At 34.4% G+C, this 21,513-nt stretch overlaps 1 non-coding gene across 1 annotated transcript; it reads left to right on the forward strand.

Annotated features, from left to right (window-relative positions):
• Nucleotides 1-5,248: 5,248 nt before the first annotated feature.
• On the forward strand, nt 5,249-5,355 carry LOC128036373 (small nucleolar RNA R71). The gene has a single exon (XR_008193170.1). It is a non-coding gene; the product is annotated as a small nucleolar RNA R71 (small nucleolar RNA).
• The last annotated feature ends 16,158 nt before the right edge of the window (nt 5,356-21,513 follow it).

Consider the following 21,513-nt stretch of genomic DNA (forward strand, 5'->3'; position numbering starts at 1 on the left):
ACGAAATTTTTATACGATAATACTAAAATGCTATAGACATTAAAATAATAAAATAAATATTTTCACGTTAGATTTGTGGTCTCGAAACCACTATTTTGATTTCACTAAAAACGGTTTGTTACACATCCTCTACTATCTTTCTCCTTTAAGCCTTCCATTCATCCACAACAAGACCTTTCCACAAGCAATTAAAAGTAAAGATGCAATAAAGTAATCACCATCTCAAGTTCTTAGATGCATTGCTCGATTGACTAGAAATGATCATGTAATTACCTAAAATGAAGCTAATTTTACTTAAGTACAAGCAATTAATTAAGTCTAAAAGTATGAATTATAACTCTTTTCAAATGTTATCAGACCCCAACCCAGAATTATTGCTTGTCCTCAAGCAATGCAATGCAACCTAACAACTAATGCATGCTCTAATGCACTTCATTGCCTGTACTTACACTATCGAGTTGATTAAACACTACCAATTTTTAGTCTTCAGAATACCCTACACTCAAGAATATGTGCAATTTGTCCAATAAAAACTCATCAAATCCAGAAATGCAAGAACCTATCCCTAAAAGCATAATTTCCTTAAGTGTAGTTGTGTGCATTCGATTATATTTAGTCAATTCTTAAAGAACTTAGGAATTCCTGGTCTAACCCACTTATTATCGCTTTCAACTTGACTTTAGCTAATACTTCTCCCATTTATTGCTTCACTCTTTGTTTTGGGAATTCATCTCATCACACATGCCTTTCTACTTGGAAGTAAAGATGGAGCAAACACTAAACTCCCAAGCTACTTAGCATATTCATGATTTGAAGTTATTTTCTTCACTCATGTTTCCAACCACCTTTCTACTTGGAAATAAAGATGAAGCAAACACCAAACTCCTAAGCTACTTAGCAGTCTTCCATAGTAGAGTGTCCCAAAATTACTTTAAGGTACTCTTATCTGAAACCTTTTTTTACCCAAAACTAAATATGGAACAAACAACAAACTCTTGGGCTAATCAATGAGAGAGAAATTGGAGTTTTTACTAGAAAACATAGCTTAGCAATTTATGCTTCTGGGAGTTTTAATTTAGCCTTTCATTTGCTACATTTGTGCATTTCAGCTCAATGATTTCTATAAGAAACTATATGTTTTAGTCCAAAAATTCCTAAGGCCATTAAAGATTGCATGAATACAATCTAAGTGTCATAGATATGATAGAAAATCCTAACCTTAGGAGTCAATTCTATTTATTTCTTTTCTATATCTCACAAAAAATTTTAAGGACTATTTTCATCATTGGACGTCACTAAATTAACTATCATGCAATCAAATCAATAATGCTATAACAAACAATTCTTTATTATTTACCAGAATGCATGAATTGCTATGGCAATTAAGTATGTCTATAAGGATAACAGATAAAACGAATGATGCAATGTTATACTAAAAACTAAAATGCATGCTACACCCAAAACCTAAGGGATGCATTGTCCTCAATTTATGAGACTTAAAATTAACAAAATGCAGTGTGATTTATTTATTTAATAGAGGGTAAAAGAAACTCACTAATGACTTGTGGTGATGGTACTCCACAGCTTGCGGGTTGATTTTCTTGCTATACGCTTAGCTTTGTTTTAAGTGACTAAATGGGTGGTTCCTCTTCTTCCTTGTCATACTCGGTAATCTCTTCAATGATTAGATAGATTTCACGGTCTTGTTCATACATGGCTTCTGTTGGCGGAGGTGGGACAGCTTCAGTACAATCCTTCTGTAGTGCAGGTGTAGAGGTGGTTTCATTTTGTTCTTTTTCCTTGCCCTCAGTATTCACAGGCTTTGTTTTCTCTGGATCCTCCTTGGTTTCTTTTCTTTTTATAGGATTTTCTCTCACAGTTGAACGCCTTGCCTTGTAAGACGACACTTCAAATGGTTCCTCCTCAGCACGTCCAGCCTCGGGAAGTGGTAGCAAATTCTTAGGGAAATCAGGAAATTCAAGCATTGGCATAGTGAAGTTCTTTTTCAAGGATCTTTTCAGAGCAATATCTCGATCATTCACATATGACCAATAGAGTGTCTGCTATTCTTGAGCCTTTGTCATTTCTTCAGCCATTTGGTATTGTTAAATCTTGAATAATGACATTCTTTTCTCAAGTTTCTCTAAGGACTACAACACTTATTTCTTCAAATGAACTCCGAGAGGTTGAGGCTTTTACTGAGGCAATGTGTCTGGCAGAAGATGTAGGTGCCTGAATTTGCTGGTGTTGTTTTAGTGCTTCTACTCTTTAGATTTTTTGCACATATAGATCGTGACATTCCTCCCTTGTTTAGGGTAACATCCTCAATGGCATTCAAAGAGATTTTAGCCATTCTATATAGAGTAGTGATTAGGGAAGGGAAATTTAGACTACCCGCATTGTTTTCTACACACCGATGCACCTCATGAAAAATAACCTTGCTAATGTTGAGTTTCTTACCCATGATGATCAAAAGCAACAGTAGCATTCGTTCCTTAAACACTGTCGAATTGTGGGTAGATGGCTTTAACCTACTCTTGAGGAAGTGATACCAAAGCTTACAAATGGGTTTTAGTGAAGTACTCTTGATTGTGTTACATTCTTGGCTGGACACAGTCCATCGAGGTCCTTCAACACACAAGTCCTTAAACATCTGATTACATCCTTCAGTATTGATGTTTTCAATGAATGGGGAACGCTCATCTAGAACATCTGTCAGCCCAAATTGGGCATTGATTCTATCTTCATCAAATTTGACCAATGGTCCTTGAACATAAATGAAGGGGTTATTAGGGGAAGTTATGTGTGCATAGAATTCTTGAACAACTTTTCCCAAGACCTCATCTAGGTGCAAGCAGAAGATTTTCCAATTCTGTATTTCCACAATAGATGAAACCGACTTGTCATTACCCATATGTGGCTCATCCATAAACAAAAAGCCTTGCTCAAAGCAAAATGGTCTCTTGGAAATGTTGTTGTCATATTTCGATGCAGCAGCATTGTTGAAGAAAGTTTTTGGTTAGGTGGCACCTACCTTCTTTGGCATACATTCGACTAGACTCACCTAGAAGCTATCAGAGATTGGGTAAATAATGTTAGCATCCAACCATTTGATCATCTTCTTCTTCACCACTTCTTTTATAATGGGGTTGAACCTCATTTGCTACTCAAGAGAATTGTCATGGCAGTCTTTCAGCAAAAATTTTCAATTTCTTTATTATCTACAATTGTCCAACCTAATGACTTTTTGAATTTCTTAAGCACAACTAACAACTTAACCTCTTGCTCATTAGTCAACTCAACAGAAACAACCACGAGTAGCATGTAATCATTTCCTATATATGTGTACTTTAATTGTGACTGTAAAGGTTTCAAATATAAGGTGGGTGGTTTTTCTATAGACAATTTAGAAGGGTTGAAAGTTCAAGCAGATAAATCTAATGTTTCAAACCCCTTTCCAAGCCTATCAACAATTGGTTTGGATTCCAGTAACTCATTTTGATGTCCTAATGGCTCTTCATCATCAATATCAACTGAATCTGATTCACTATGCTCTTTGTCATGGTATTCTTTCTCAAATTTATCTTCCACAATGGAATCTAACAAACTGACAACATGACACTCTTCAATTTTATTAGCACATTTCAAAGCCTTGAAAACATTAGAAGTGGTCTGTTGATTGTTCACCCTCACAATAATTCTCCCTTTTAAACATCAATCACAGTCTACGTAGAACAATAGGCACATATTTGTCAGCTTTACAGTCTAACACAATGAAATCAATAGGAAAAATGAATTTATCTACCCTTACCAGGACATCCTCGATTTTACCTTCCAGGTGTGCATATGATCGATATGCCAATTGCAAGGTTACAGTGGTAGATCTTGCTTCCAATTCCTAGCTTTTTGAACACAAACATGGGCATAAGACTTATGCTTGCTCCTAAATCACACAAAGTCATCCCAACATATTGGTTGCCAATTGAGCAAGGTATTGTGAAGCTTCCTGGGTCCTTTAACTTTGTAGGCAATTTATTTGTCAACATAGTATTGCACCCTTCAGTGAGTATGACTATTTCAAAATCTCCCAATCGTCTCTTCTTTGAAATTATGTCTTTCATAAGCTTGACATACTTAGGCATTTGCTCCAAGACTTCCACTAAAGGTATATTGATGTGAAGTTGCTTAAGGAAATCCAAGAATTTCCTGAAATGTTGGTCTTATTTGTGATTTTTAAAGCATTAGAGAAATTGTGGGGATGGGTGAACTTCAGGTTGTAATGATTGTTTTGCCTGGGCATTGTGTTCAATAGTGCTATCTGAGTTTCCTTTGGCATTTCTTGGTCTATTTTTCTCAGTTGTGGTGCTGTTCTTGGGTTATTCAAGGGTTTTGCTTGTAATTGTTTCTGAATTAGCTGATTTAGGAACAACATTCTTGAAAAATCTATCTAGCTATGTGCCACTTCTAAGAGTGATTGTTTTACAATGTTTTTTCCCATGTGATATTACATTATCGGTATCACTAGAAAAAGTTCCTTGTGTTCTTGAGTTCAAAGCATTAGCTATCTATCCTACTTGATTCTCTAAAGCTCATAATGATGATGCTTGGCTCTTGATCACAACATCATTCTTGGCCATATACTCCTTCAGTAGAGACTCAATAGATGAGAAAGAAGACAATGTCTGTCTTTCTTGAACTCGTTGTTGAGACGATATAGACTAATTGAAACCAAGTGAAAAATTCATGGCATTGGGTCTAATAGTCGTGTTGGAATTTATGACTCATTGATTGTTCCACCCAAAGTTTAGGTGTTGCTTCTAACTAGGGCTATACGTGTTGGAATAAAGATTGTTGTTCCTTTTGAAGTTGTCCATATAGTAGATAGATGCTGTGTTCGAGGGACACTCTTTAAACACGTGATCCTCACCACAATAAATACAAGATAAACCCTGCTTTCAGCTCTTTCATCTCACTAGGCTTGTGCATGGTCTTTATCATGTTGGCTAAAGAAGATACCTAAGCAGTAAGTGAGGTAACTGCATCAAGTTCGAAAGATCCAGCCACTCTTCTACCAGTTCCAGCTCTTGTTTTGGGGTATTCATAATCATTATTGGCTATTGTCTCCAAAATCTTGTAGGCTACATTGTAGGACTTATCCAGCAAAGTTCCATTAGCTGAAGCATTAACCACCATCCATGTTTGTGCTTTCAAACCATTGTAGAACATCTCTATTTGGGTCCAATGCTGAAATCTATGCATATAACATTTCCTAAGCAAATTTTTGAACCTTTCCCATGCTTCATACAATGTTTCATCCTTTAGTTACTTGAAAGATGTTATGTCATTTCTCAGTTTGGCATTCATATTGGGTGGGTTATATTGTAGCAGAAATCTTTCACAAAGATATTCCATGATTCTACTATTCTAGATGGTAAAGCGTTAGGCGATGTTCTAGCACAATCTTTTAAAGAATAGGGAAACAATTTGAGTTTTACAACATCTTCAAGGACACCTTGCTATCTGAAAGAATTACAGACCTCCAAGAAAAGTCTCCAGTGCAATCTGGGATTATCAGTTGGAAAACCACCAAACTAACCAATTGATTGAAGCATCTGAAACATTATAGGTTTTACATCAAAGTGAGGAGGTTGAATTTGTGGCCTAACTATTCCAAGATTCAACTTGTCTAAGATAGGCACTACATGCTCTCGAATTGGCCTATCCCGATCATCAAACATTTAAGTAATAGAAAGACTAACATTCAGAGATCCCGGATTAAGTTTCTTATTCATAGCAGGTGGATTGTTACCATCTTGTTTCATTGTTCTTTGTTCTCTTCTCCTTCTTAGCAAGGTCCTATCAATTTCTGAATCTAAGGGACAAAGTCCTTCAATAGGAGTGCCTCTATGCATACAGCTAGTAATAGACCTGTTGAGATCACAAGACAAACAAATTAGCAACTAAAACTATAAAAATTGCAATAAAAAAAACTAAAGTTACCAATCGCCAGTCCCCGGCAACAGCGTCAAAAACTTATCGCGTGTGAATATGATGTGCAAATTGTGCAAGTGTACACGTTGAATCAAGTAATAAAGTGATGAGTGAGTATCGTTCCCACGAGGATTGGATGAGCGCTCTTTGTCTAAGTTATCACAATTGAACAGAAAAGATAAATGTATTGAATGATGTTTAATGAAATTAAAATGGGATTAACACATTAGAAGTGAGAGTAATGAAGTATACTAGCAGAGATTATCATTACAACAAATTAAACAAAAGTACTAAGTACTTTAGCAAGGTTGAAATATTGGTCGTGAAGGCTTGGATTACTAATGGATTTGTTCTAACCCATGAATAATGTTGTGGCAAAACTATGACTAACTTACTGTTCAATTGGGTACTAATGTGGTTTACCTCTGTCGAAAGCAAGACCTAGGGTTACTCTCCCCTAAGGCACTATAGGTCTATAGTTTGGAAACTACTATTAAAGCTTAACCCTCTAAATCGTATAAGGTAAGGCTCTATGTCTAAAGTTTACATGATTATTTCAGTCAACACTTACTTATATTACCTAACTTCAGTCCAGGTAACCTGATCCAATTAGTTTCAAGCTACCTTAAGACTTATTGAGCATTCATGAACACTCTCTTAAGCATTTAAAAAAAAACAACCATTGGGTAAAGCAATAATATGAACCATATTCATCCGTCAACATTAGTTGAAGTTAAAACATCATCCAATGCAAAACCTAACCGTATTAAGTTAGTCATGGCTTGGCTACACAAATTCAAGTTGTTTTCGTATCATCAATATCCCAAAATATCAGTTTAGAATAGACGAATTGAAACAAAATGTAGATGAAGAATTCTAGGTTTCAACACTCCAATTCCCCTAACCCAACGTCTTGTTGCTTGTCTTCACCAAAGCTCATAGTCAGTTCAACTTGCCCTTCTTGCCACCATGAGACCTTTATCCCAGCTCAGAAAAATTCCCGCCTTCGTCTCTCCCCTTTTTATTGCCTTTTACACTTGGGTTGTCCTCTAGAGTAAAAGTTGTCAGCCAATGATTGATTTTTCCCTAATTTTAAGGTGAACATTCTCCATTGCACGTGCATGTGGGGGACCAAATGCTGAGTGCTCTCATTGCTGACTGGGTGTTTGTCGTTTTCTTCACAAGCATTGCCATGGCAACCTCTCATAATGCCTCGGCAAACCTCCATCCTTTGCTATCCTTCTTCTCCCTTAAACATGCCATTCAGCCATAATAAGACCTTTCCACAAGAAATTAAAAGTAAAGACGAAATAAAGTAATCACCATCTTAAGTTCTTAGATGCATTGCTTAATTGACAAGAAATGATCATGCAATTACCTAAAATGAAGCTAATTTTACTTAAGTACAAGCAGTTAATTAAGTCTAAAAGTATGAATTATAACACTTTTCAAGAAGTATTAGTTATGGCCGAATTTGGAAAGCGACATTGGCCATTGAAATGTCTTAGAAAAAAAAACTTTTGTAATTTCAAACGTACTTTTTAAACCATTTGCGCAATTCATTCAAAACTAGTAAAATTTAATGTTCAACTTTATTTTCAATCACATTTCAAATCCATTTGTCCATGAAAATGGCTGAAATAATCTTTCAAAATTTTTAAAACATACTTTAAATCTAATTAGCTTATCAATTCAAAACAAATGAAGTAGAGTGTTTATTTTAATTTCATAAAAACTATGCAAATTTCAACAATTGAAATAATTAATATCTCAATCGTAGACATTCAATCTTTTATTCAAAACTATTTGATTTTCAATCATACTTGTAAATCATTTGAATATTAACTTTAGAAATCAATTACCTTTAGAATTCTCATTTGTAAACATTTATAATTTTGAAAACTAGGTCTAATTTTATTAAAACTCATTTTTCAAAAAGCGGTAGGAAAATATATTATTAATAGATTTTATTTTAAAAATCGAGTTTCATGCAAAATCTTATCAAATACTATCTTATCAAATGCTAACTTATGCATTTTTTAAAACTTAATGTCATGAAATGAAGTCATGCAAATCAGAATAACATCCCAAAAGTAAAGTCTCATGCCATAATAACATAATTTAACATAAAAAATCCCAAATAGCAATAAAGTTCATAAAAATCCAAATCATAAATAAAAGTCCATATTTATTTAAAAACCATTTCCGTGAGCATCACCGATGGCCACATTTGAGTCCTAACCTCAAGGATTATCCAAAACACATAAGTAAGGTGGGTGAGCTTTAAAGATCCTTGTGTGAAATCAACACAAACATAATCACATACATAACAAAATATCAATCTCAACATATCAATCATCATAATATTCATAAAATATAACACTGATACATATTCCTGAACATGTTAATGTATATTTTAAAACGATGCACATTTTATAAAATTTCATACCCATCTTCGTTACACACTAGTATCGAGTTTCCCCAGAAGTCGTCCATTCAATAACACATCATTTGTGGACAAGCCATCACATAAATGGTGATAAATAGCCACATAACACATTGTGGACAAGCCACCACATAATTTTTGATAACGACCACACAATCACAGATAAACTGCCACATAACTTCCACCTTTCACAAGACCCACCCCATGCATGTGATATGGTCATTTTCAAATTTAACACATTTAATCACTTTTTTGTATTTTTCATGTAATCATGCTCATAGTCTCTGATACGGCCACGCCTCAAGTCCAATCTAGCTCGAGCAAGGAGCCTTTGGAGCTGCCTCAAGGTCCCATTACCCGATCACGAGCCAAACAATTCAAGGAGGTTTGTTTGGCTTTAATTAACAAAGTTTGGGGCGAGACTTTGGTTGGGCACATCGAAGAAGCTTGGACCAACTCGAAGAACACTCCATGCATTTTACTACGAGTGAATTAACTTCCAATTTAGCTCAATGAGCTCAAATCACTCAATTTAGCTCAAAACTTGCAAATTCACTCAAATAATTTTTGCTATTTAATTTGTCTTAAATCTGGTCGGATTTAATTATGCATGATTAGTTGTGTTTTTCTTACATGTTATTAAGTCAAATTAATTTCCTCTGACTTATAAATATGTCTTAATACATGTTTTTAATTTGTCTTATTCAAACCGAATTAATTAGGCTTAGTTTAATTAATTGTGTCTTGTTTTAATTATATGGATTAATGTTGTCTAAATTATGTTTCTAATATGATTCATTTGAATAATGATTAACTAAATTCATTTGTTCATGTTGTGTAGGTTGGTAGAATGTGGATGGAAGCATTTAAGCTAGGTGCATGAACCATAGGTTCAATGAATATGGCGTTACATGCATGAAGAATGTTCAGTGATTTTAAATGATTCAAGAACCACATAATGCCGTTCACACATGAAGTTCACACTCTTGGCTGTTCGGTTCATAATGTTCACACTCAAGGACTCTTCAAAGTGACTTTTCACACTTATTTTGGCTATTCACGTTTACCTTTATTGCTGGTCACTTTTCACCAAAAGATTCAACTTAAATGAGCCTATTTATGCTCATTGGCGAACCTAGCTCATCCATGCACCATCCAAGTTGTTTAAGGTTCAATTATCCATCTAGAAGTGACCATTGGAGCTCCCATTCAGTAGAATCTGATCACTCAATTAATTGGTTCATTTTGCTTAATTCTTAAGGTGTATGTGACTATTCGTCTAGTTTAATTGCTACCTATAAATAGTGAAAACTTCACTTTGTAAAGGACTTTTGACATTTTAAGTAACTAATTGCTGCCAAATTTGTGAGGCATTTTCTCTCAAATTTCGTTCGAGACCCGTAAGACTTATCTAGCTTCTAGTGGCGTCTTTCCAGTCTTTCTTTTGAACTTATCACTCCCCAACCCGAGTGTGGCGTTCACCATTGATACCTTTGGTTCATACTTTCCTAAGTATTGGGTCAAGGTCCTTATCACCCCAATTCCAATTCATTTAGGTCCTATAAGTTTGAATTGACACTCTTTTTAGTGTTGGTTCTTTCTTGACCTTTTGAACCATTACCATTTCGTACCAAATCCCATACCATTTCGTACCATTTTCTGAATACCAAATCGTACCAAAACTAAAGACCATTCTTGAATTATTCCTAAACCGAACTCAACCAACCTAATCATACCATTTAGACTTAAACCAAATTCCACAACCTACTTTGAACGAACCTACCTTACCTCTTTGAACTTAATTACATTTTCTCTTCTTCTTTTCTAATACACTTCTACGTTTACGATCGGGAACTAAACGACTCGGGTTCAACTACTAAACCGAGATTGTATCAGTCTCACATAATGCATATTTATCAGTTTTACACATTTGCATGCAAACATGCTCACATTTTCATATATCACATAATATTTGCTTTTTATTCACTTTAGCATGCTTTAATATATTTCTCGTATTAAATCATGGATCTCATCACACACATATATATATAACACGTATTTAAATCATTGTATATCAATTAAGCCATGCATCATATGACTTAGAGATGAGATTTGCATACATGTTATCATCACATACGTCAACACATCACAAACATAGTTTTCATGAACTCATAATTCAGGATCACTTACTCAGATTTCCTTTTGATGAGTTTTTCAACTCCACTTTGAGTACTTAGTGTACTCTCAAATAATTATTTACTAGCATATTATTAAAAGTGAAAGTGGCATATCATACTCAAATTAAAGATTTAGATCACACACCTTATATCGTAGATCCGATTGCCATAATTCTTAATAGTGATTTCACTCGATCCATCTTGCAAAGACAATCTAACAAAAAAATAATGTTTATTAATTAAGATTCCTCGATGATATTTCATCACTTAGAAGGTTGACTATTAAAAGTCTCCTCAACACTTACCCCACGATCTAGGACTTTTGAAAGAAGGATTTCCAATTGTGAAGTTAGGGATCTCCCCTTTGATTATCGTTCTGCCTTTTAAATTTTTATATGAAATCATATTAGTATGATAATAAATAAATAAATAAATAAAATATTACATTGTCCCTATGGCCACTATACCATTCAGGAATAATATAAAATCACTAAGAGAAAGATTTTACAGTCCAAATAACCCACACTTACAATTTAATTAAGCCAAGATGGATAATGAATTGAGAAAGCAATGAGATCGATGAGTTGAGAGATCTAAAAGAATTGATAGAGCAAAGAGAATATGTAATTTAAATAATATAAGAAACGAAAAATGAAGGAGGAAGGCAAAAGAAGAATTTTGGTCACCGGCAACGGTGATCTGATGACGGGGACAGTTCATTTACAAGGGAGTGGTATGGTGATGAGTGAAGAATAATACCAAATGAGGTTTCAATGCAAGAGGAGATGAGTAAGAAAATAAATAAGAATTAAAGAGAAGAAGTGGAGGAGGAGAGGAATCTGCAGTGGCTAGCGGCGATGGTCAGAGCAGCGATCGGCAGTGTGGAAAAAGGAAAATGAGGGAAAGGGCAGTGCTAAGGTGGCTAAAAGGGAGACGATGGTGGTGCTATGGTCGTTTGTGTTTGAGGAAACGAAAATGCTAAAGAAAAATAATGGTGGTTATTTTGCGAAAGGAGAGAAAATGGATGACAAAAGAAATGAAAAAGTGAGTGAATGGGAGCAATAAGGAGGTAGGGACGGCCAAGGTGGTGAAAGCTTGGTCAACTATGACTAGGTTCAATAAACCACAACAATAGGCAAGATATGAAGTTAATATGGTTCCTGTTACCTCAACATATGGTAAGTTTGACTCATAAAGAGGGAAATGAATCCTCCTAAACATGGTAATAATGGGGCGAACGGCAAGCACATTATGCACGTTGAATTGTGTTTAAAAAGTTAAATAAAAAGATGAGAACATGAGGACTTGAACTTAGGACCTCTAGGATAGCTTAGGAGCACTTAACCACTTCACTTCCCTGTTTTAATTCCTACGACATTTATCTTAAAAACATGGTACGACCTTTGCTAAGGTTTGAGGCCAAATTGCACCACATAGAAAATAGTGTGAGGGAAAGGATTCAAACACAAGTCATTATGGACAGCTCCACCACTACTCAACCACTATACTTGATATTTATTGATATCAAAAGATCATCTAAAATAAATAAATAAAATTCGAGCGACCACTCTCTCGGTTCATTAACTCAATTTCTACTAACCCAGTTTTTGGGATGTGACAATATCTTTTCTTAAATATTGTGTTTTGTTGATCTAGTCTAAGTTGATTATTTGTTTCTTATTAATTATGCTACATGTTTGAATTGTTTATGAGAACATAAGGTGTTGGGACCAAGGTGGATTCGCAATGCTTCTTCCTCTCCATGAGGAAGGCTGCCTTATTATTCCACTGATCATATCTCTAGGTCTAGCATTCCCATGTCCTTTTTGAGCTATAGTTGGTTGTTGCAAAGCCTTAATTTTTTTTGTTGTTCTGAACAAAGGTATGGTTGTTTCTTAGGTTTATAATATGCATACATTTTTCTAAGTTCTGTGTTGGATTTTAGTTTTTGAATTTTGTCAATGCAAAACGAAAGGGTAATAGATCAATTGGAATAATGAAGTTTATGTATTTAATGAAATGTCTTATCCAAAATATGTACATTTTATATCTCCGTAATCTTTCTTATCCCTTATTTTTATGAATTTCAACATTAATAAATCATCATCGCATAGAATCTAGTCTAACAGTGTAGCACCCCAAACCCGGCCTAGACGTTACGATCGGATCTGGCGTATCACATTGAAGAGTCTTTCCTAAGATTGGACTCGTTGGTAAAAGTTTGTTTCTAGGCTTAAAAACCTCATAATTATTATTTAACAAATCATCTAGCCAAAAAGTTTGCCTTGTTGTTTGCTTTTGATATAAAAGGTTGATCTAAAATTTCGGAAGCTTTTGAAAACTCTAATGTTTAAATTTCGTGTCTTTGAAAATAATAATTATTTTAAAAATTCGTCATCTCCTAAACTAGCAATTTAAAATAAGTAAGCAAGAGCCCAATTAAAAATTTAAACAAACTTAAAGACCTTATTACATAAACAAAACCCAACATAAACATGAAATTTATATGAAAGCAAACATAGAACTGCTGCAGTTGTGTGGCTACCTCCGAGTCCCTCGCAGCACCAAATCTCCTAAGACTGAGGATTGCCTGCAAGGTTAAAAGGAAAGAGTGAGTTTACAAAACTGAGTGTGTAATCCCCTATCAGTCAATCAAGATATCTGACAAGCGGTGATAGTGGGCACGAGCCTATTCGATGAATGATGCAGTGTGGGCCTTAGCCCAATACAGTAACAATGTGGGCCTTAGCCCAATATAGTAACAATGTGGGCCTTAGCCCAATACAGTAACAATGTGGACCTTGAACCCAATATCTCATACACACACCCAGAACACTTAACCACTAAAGTAAATACATATTTGTGTCACTTCCTTCCACAACTAAATATTTATGTGCAGTCTCCTAACTATTCCCGTGTTCAGACCTATTTCTTCTAGGCCCAAAATTTGGGGTGTTACAATTCACCCCTCCTTAAAAAAATTTTGTCCTAGAAATTTCCAATTATCAGATCAGTCGCATAACACAGACTCCATCATTACGCTTCCGCTACGTACACTAGTTACAAATTAGGTATATGGCCAAACGACGAGGACCCAACTCGAGCACCTCTACGGCCTCTACCATGGCCTATTGTACCTCATCCATGTGTACCTTTTGTGTTCATATCAAATAACGTATTATCAGTTTAAGAAGTTTTATGTATAAGTTTGTAATTCCAGTAATTATTAACAGATGTCTTATGAAAAGCAGTAATCAACGTTTTGTTTTGGCAAATCAAGGTCTCCCTACAATTTCAGTTTACTCTCACTAAAGAGTTTCAGCACAGTCCTACTATCTATAGTAGTCTCTCAGAGTATTTCAGTTCAAGTAATCTACAGTATAGAGAAAACTTACAGATCCAGCGCTGGAGACTCGGTGTGCCACACTTGTAAACCTTCCAAAACACTTCAAGAATAGTTTTCTAGAAATTCCAAATATTTTCAAAACCATTCCACAGTCGAGTTTTGCAACTTGGCTCTGATACCACTAAATGTAACACCCCAAACCTAGCCTAGCCGTTACGGTCAGATCTGGCGTGTCACATTGAAGTGTCTTTCGAAAGATTAGACTTATTGGTCAAAGTTTGTTTCTAGGCTTAAAAACCCCATAATTATTATTTAACAAATCATCTAGCCAAAAGGTTTGCCTTGTTGTCTGCTTTTGATATAAAAGGTTGATCTAAATCGCGGAAGGTTTTGAAAACTCTAATGTTTAAATTTCGTGTCTTTGAAAACAATAATTATTTTGAAAATTCGTCATCTCCTAAACTAGCAGTTTAAAATAAGTAAGCAAGAGCCCAATTAAAATTTTAAACAAACTTAAAGACCTTATTACATACACAAAACCTAACATAAACATTAAATTTAAATGAAAGCAAATGTAGAACTGCTGCAGTTGTATGGCCACCTCTGAGTCCCTCGCAGCACCAAATCCCCTATCAGCCAATCAGTATACAACAAGCAATGACAGTCTAGGCCTGAGCCCTATTCAGTAAGAATATAGTGTAGGCCTTAGCCCAATACAATAGCAATATGGGCCTTAGCCCAATACAGTAACAATGTGGGCGTTAGCCCAATACAGTAACAATTTGGGCCTTGAACCCAAGATTTCATACACACACCCAGAACACTTAACCACTGAAGCAGATGCATATTTGTGTCACTTCCTTGCACAACTAAATATTTATGTGCAGTCTCCTAACGGTTCCCTTGTTCAAAACCTATTTCTTCTAGGCCCAAAATTCGGGGTGTTACAATTAGGTTTTAGGACTTTTTTGGTAATTAAAAGTAGAGGTAAGGGTACTAAAGATTGAACCTTAAGTTTTCATGCCACACAACACAAACATCTTGACAATAGATTGTTTTCCATTCCAGAGAATTCTGTGTGATAACAATGCAACCATTATTCACATTTTTTTTCAAGGAACATTTCTATTTTTTTTTCAAGGAACATTTCTATTACAAATTTTGGTCATTCTCAATCACTAGTTGACTAAGTATTTTTATTTTTTTATTGTACGACTAACACCATTGTGAACTTTATTGTGAAAGGTGTTGAATAGTAAATAATACTTCTTAGCTTTTAAAATTTTCCAAACAAGGAAATTTTATTACAATTATGGTAATATTTCTAACAATTTTGGCATCTTCCTCTATAGGTATGTCTTTGTAACAACCCAAACTTGGCCTAGACATTACGACCAGATTTGGAGAAATTACTACGATTCATTTTGAAAATCCAAAAATCATTTAAGGATTGAAAAAAAAATAGCGCTATCTTTTGATAAATAAAATTTCAGTTTATTTGGGAAATATACCTTTCTTAATTAATTCGTTAAATTTGTTGATTATTTCTATTTATAAAACACTTAAGTTTGCAGGAACTTTTAATTAACATCAATTTTGGAAAATGCAGTTTGTTATTGAAAATCCAACATTTTGCAGATAGAGTTAACATTTAATCAATTTAAAAGAAAATGGAAAATAAAGTCCAAACTTTAAAAATAGTCCCCAAAAGTCCAAAAATAGTCCATAAGAAAAACTGATTTAAAACGAACAAGTTAAAAGAAACGCAATACTAATAAATAATTGATCTTTCATTGCACCGATCCACCTCAGTTTATGGATTACCTAAGAGCAAATAAACAAAAAGTGAGCTTATGAGCTCAGTTTGTAACTTATTACAAGTAATACATCAGACACACATGATTCACCGGATGAAATTTAAGACATGCATTCAGATGCCAATCAGATATATTTCATAAACAGATGCATATCATATACAGATTTAAATCCTACCCCCCATTCGCTACACACCATCTCCGACCGTCCCTACACACCAATTAGGGTATTAAATTCCCTTCTAGCCTTACACACCGCTAAGTGATCGTATGTCACTTTTTAGAATATTTGCAATCTAGCTGCCAAAGCATACGCAGTAATCCGCTAGACATAGATATAAGTGGCTGAGCCACCAAATATAGCAGATAAGTTAAACTGCCCACACTTCCTCTATAACTATAAGCCTACCCCAATGCACATGCAAAACTAAATAGATATCAAATACCTGTGTGACATACATGCTTCACTCATCACTTTTACATGATATTAGCATAGAACGGATCATGTTATCATATATAACATACTACACATGCATTCATAAGCCATATTTAACAGTAGCAGAGCATCAGAAATCATGATTTATAGACAAATTTATACCATACAGAACCTATGGAAAAGCTAAATTTTATTCGCACGACAAATAAGGCCTGAGGGAAAATTTTAGAATTTGGACCCACACTGCTTACCACACGGTCTCACACACACCCTTTTGGGCCACACGGCCCAATTGACCCAGAGCATGTGGTTTACACGGCCGTGTGGCATCAACTGTCAAATTTTTGGCTTCACGTTATTCGCTATTTTTCATTACGCACCTAGTCAAAATCCAGTGTAGGCTAAAAATTCACGTATTCCAGTACCTAAAAACATCATACACTTAGCGAATTAGCCAACGATAGTGAATCGATTAAGAGGGTGTAGTTCTCGATTTTCATAAAACTCCAATCAAACCAAAATACGAATAACCCAAACAGCCACAGCAACCCCAAATCAGCACTAAGCACTTACCCTTGCATGTAAACAGCACCACATGCACTTAATTCACTAGAGGATCGTCGAATGTTACATGTTCCTCTCCTATAAAAAACCAACAATCAATACTCACTTAAACAATTAACCCAAAAAGGATATTTCACCAAACCAATTGAGGAAAACCGTAACACTTAATACACCATAACCACAACCACTTACCAGATAAGAGCACAACGGTCGACTATGTAGAAGAATGGAAATCAAATAGAAGCAAAAGCGAAAGAAAAAGGAATAATAGAAAATTATGATGGGTGGAAGGAAGAATTAAAAAGAAAACGATGAAGAATGAGGGTAAGAGAAAAAAAAACATGAGAAAGATGAGAGAATTTTTTTGGGGATGTTTCTAAAAAAATATTTCTAAATTCAACCAACCACTTCCCCCACTAAATTATGAACCCATCCTCTCATATATCCCAAAGAATACGAAACCCATCCAAACTCCACCACATGGGCAGTCAAGCAGAAATAACAAAACTATTGTCATTGTTCACATGCAAGGATTCAAACACAAGACCAAAGGGTAAGCTAACACCTTACCACTGAACCAACAGGCTCATTCTATCACAAGTTGAGCGAAAATAGTATTTAAGTCAATTGAACGAAGATAGGGATAGGAATAAAAATAGAAAAATTTTCCAATAGTGAGATTTGAACCCATGACCACAAACAAACATTTAAAACTCTTAACCACTAAAGTAGATACTTAACTTTGATAAAATTTAACAAATTAAAAACTCAAATTTGGAGCGTTACAATATTTTCACTAACTTATTTAGGCATCTCTTTAATAATTGGTCAAATAATTGGTCAAAACTCAAATTTGGAGCGTTACAATATTTTCACTAACAATATTTTTTGTTTTTTTAAATAATATTGTACTCTTCTATCTACCAACAATTGTGTTAACCTATATGTTTTCATTTTCATTACAAAAGATTTTTTTATCTTAGTTTCCAATTTTAGATAAGAAAATTGAATTCTAGACGATAAACAACTTCAATTTTTATCAAGATATTTAGGACAACATTGAGTTTTTATTCCAATTAACTCGGTCTTAGTATAACTTAGAAATAAAAATGAAAGAAAAGAAAATTTGTCTATATTACCAACTATGCCAAAAGAAGACTTGTGCAATGATCTTATAATATTTGTAACAACAACATCAACAACAATAAAAATTATAATGATGATAAAGTAATTTAAACAAAAATAAGCACAATAAAATTATAAAGAAGGAAAAATGAAAGAAATAACAAAAGATTAATCCAACATTTTTTTTATCCTAGTAAAATTGAATTCAAGAACAAAAATAAACACAATAAAACCATTTCTAAATAAATTCAAGCAAGCCAAGGTTTGGTTAATCTAAACAGGAGATTATACAAGGTAAACAAAAATTACAAAAGAAAATGAAGATTGAGATGAAGAATCACCTAGAGGATTGTCATTTTTCAAGCATGTAGAGATGATGGCCTTTGACTCCATGTGGGATTCCTTTAATTCACTCATCGTAACTATTTGAGTTAAAGTAATATCCAAGTGATTTATTAGACTATTGAAAATGGACTATGAAATTATTTATCATCAGAATATTAAAGCAATATATATTAATTTAGTTGGTTTTTATCCATTGTAGGGAAGTGAAAAACTTGGCTGGTGTCAAGCTCAACCACCTCATCTTTCCATATTTGATAACTTTATTGTTTGCTTGCTCATTGCATCTCAAGTGGATAAGTCCCCTTTCTGAGTTCTTTTGTTGATGTATATTCACCAAGGTTTAAGCTATATCTTTTCTTAAATAATGTGTTTTTGTGATGTCCCAAACCTGACCAAGAAGGTCTGACCCAAATTTTGAACATCACATTAGCCACCAAGGTAACTTTCCATTTAAAAATCTACGAACCACACCAACCAACTATAAACACCACACGATTGCAAAATAACTCATATAGCAAATTAGACCAAAGTCAATGCTTTTCTAATTTAATCATTCCATTCACACAAACATATGGTATAAGGCAAACCTTAATACTCAGCAGTCTCCCTTAGTTGCAAAAACTTGTTAGTTCATTTAATTATCATCACATTAAACAAGTAATTAAACCATCCAGATTAGAAATCAAGCAAGAAATTATAACGTTCAAAAATCCAAAAAAAAATATTTCGTTTACAACCCATTGAAAATTTTATTTAAAGAGTCTAATTCTATCACTAAACCTTTGGAACGAACCATATTACCTTCACTTTAGAGTTTAAAAGCTCAACACATATACTTTAAAAAAAGTCTTGAGATGGATCACTGATTTGCCACCCTCCTTGTTAACCCGCGAACTATTTATCTGCATTGTAAAGTAAGGAGTGTGAGCTTGGAGAATCTCAATGAGTACACATGCATACAACACAAGTAACACACCAGACATGTTAGGAATTAAACGTACCTTAATGATGCACATATAACACAATTTTCATACACAACGTAGTGATATATTTGCATTTCGTGAATATGAAACATAGTCAATTTATATACTCATTGGATAAATGGATCTCCTAAGCACACCTCGTGACTTATGAAGTCGTACACTATCTCCATGTAAGTGTAGCACGTATGCTCACACTCTCCAAACACACCACACTATCTACGATGAATGGAGCTATGCTTGACATTCTCTTATCTCTCCAACGCTATCTCTAGGCCATAATGCCCAACACGTACATAAAAAAGGGTGATTACTCACAATCCTATAGCATGTCAATGATATCCAACGGTTTCAAGTGTTCACATTACCAACATATCTAATTAATCACATTTTATTATACAATATAATTGGCTCGCATTACTGTTGAGCTCGCTCTTGTGATTTCACAATAATACAATTTTGCACTAGTCAAAACTCGCAATATCATAAATCTCATAATTCACTTACGGGTACGTCCATGCATAAATGTGCATTATCAATAAAATTCAAACATTATAAAAGTCCACATTATAATTTTTTTTATTTTCATTCACAAATATTACAAAACCATATACGAAAATTTAATTCATATATACATATTTATTTAGTGACCTTTGTCACATCTAATTTTTAGCATACATTAAAAGTCTTATATACATTTATACATATTAGATAATACAAAACCTATAAACGCATATATATTATAATAAATTTGTAAAGGCATATGTATAAGAATATAAATAATGAACCATAGCGGCATATATATTATATATATTAGGACCATAGGCGTATGTATATATTTTATATATAACAAGACCACACATATATTATATATTTATCGAGACGCATAAATATGTATTATATATAAATACCTATTTAGAACCTTTTTCATGTTAAATTTCAGCAAGCTTTTCAAGCCGCGTATATATTATATAAGTAAATATAATTAATACAACAACTCGTAGTTAACAATCTGCACACATACGCAACATTTTTAATGCACAATTCACTTGCATATGCAATAACCAAATTCAAAATTCACACACACTTATCATATCTAGTATCTAGTGCCAAGTTTCGCATACCACAAGTGGGGGTTCGCAAGCCTCATTTTGACTCTTTAGAAATCGCAATTCATGCTAAAACACAACATACAAATGCACTCACTTGTAGCTTACCATGGCTCATCGATCTAGAAAACTTTATGATTACCTTTATCTCAGTTTGCTGAGGGTCCACCAAGGTTTTCACCTTCGCACAAAAATATACATATTACTAAACATTCAAAGGAAATCTAACTTATCTCTTTGTGTTCATACAATGGCCCTCCACTGTAACACCCCTAACCAATATCCACTACCAGAACAAGGTTACGGAGCATTACCGGAGTTTACAGATCAAACAGACAACAATTTCAAACATTTCATATCATATAATATTCATTTCAGAAACCAATCGAAACCATACATATTGTCCCTTATACGAGCCCTTGAGCCCCAAAATACGCATTAGAAACAAGTCAGGGCTAAATCGGACACTCAAAGAATTTTTTGGAAAACATTGAAATTTTTCAAAGCTGCAGGGGTCACACGGTCAAGAGACATGCCTGTGTCTTAGGCCGTGTAGACATTCGAAATAAGGACACACGGTCGTGTCCCAGCCCGTGCCCGTGCCTGTGTAACATACTGACTTGGGTCACACGGCCAAGCCACACGCCCGTGTGCTAGGCCATGTGAGCATATTGACTTGCACCCTTAAGAAGCTAAAGGGGACATGCAGCCGTGTCACCTGGCCATGTGTCACACATGGCTGAGACACACGCTCGTGTCTCTACCTGTATGGACAAAAATAGGCCATTTTCCAAGCCACATTTCTCACCCAATTTGGCACCAACTAAACTCAACATTATGCACATCAACAAGCCATATCAAGGCATCCAAATCAAGCCAATATCAAGTCTTAAACATGTAATATTTCACATACAACCAATATTCCCTTTAGTAGCTCAAATGACAATATTCAAAAATGTGTTTTTATATATACAATTTAACCAAATAAGCCATCAATTTACCAAGCTAATTTGCATCCTTTCATAACAATACACTTTCCTACCAAAACATACTATTTGATACCAAAATGCATTTCAAATACTAACATATTTAGACATATATATACCTTACACATCACAGTACCAATTCATCATCAATTCATCACTCACAAACACATGTACAAAATGCACATTTAGATAAC

The sequence above is a fragment of the Gossypium raimondii genome, chromosome 13 (assembly GCF_025698545.1).
Source record: "Gossypium raimondii isolate GPD5lz chromosome 13, ASM2569854v1, whole genome shotgun sequence".
Taxonomy (NCBI): domain Eukaryota; kingdom Viridiplantae; phylum Streptophyta; class Magnoliopsida; order Malvales; family Malvaceae; genus Gossypium; species Gossypium raimondii.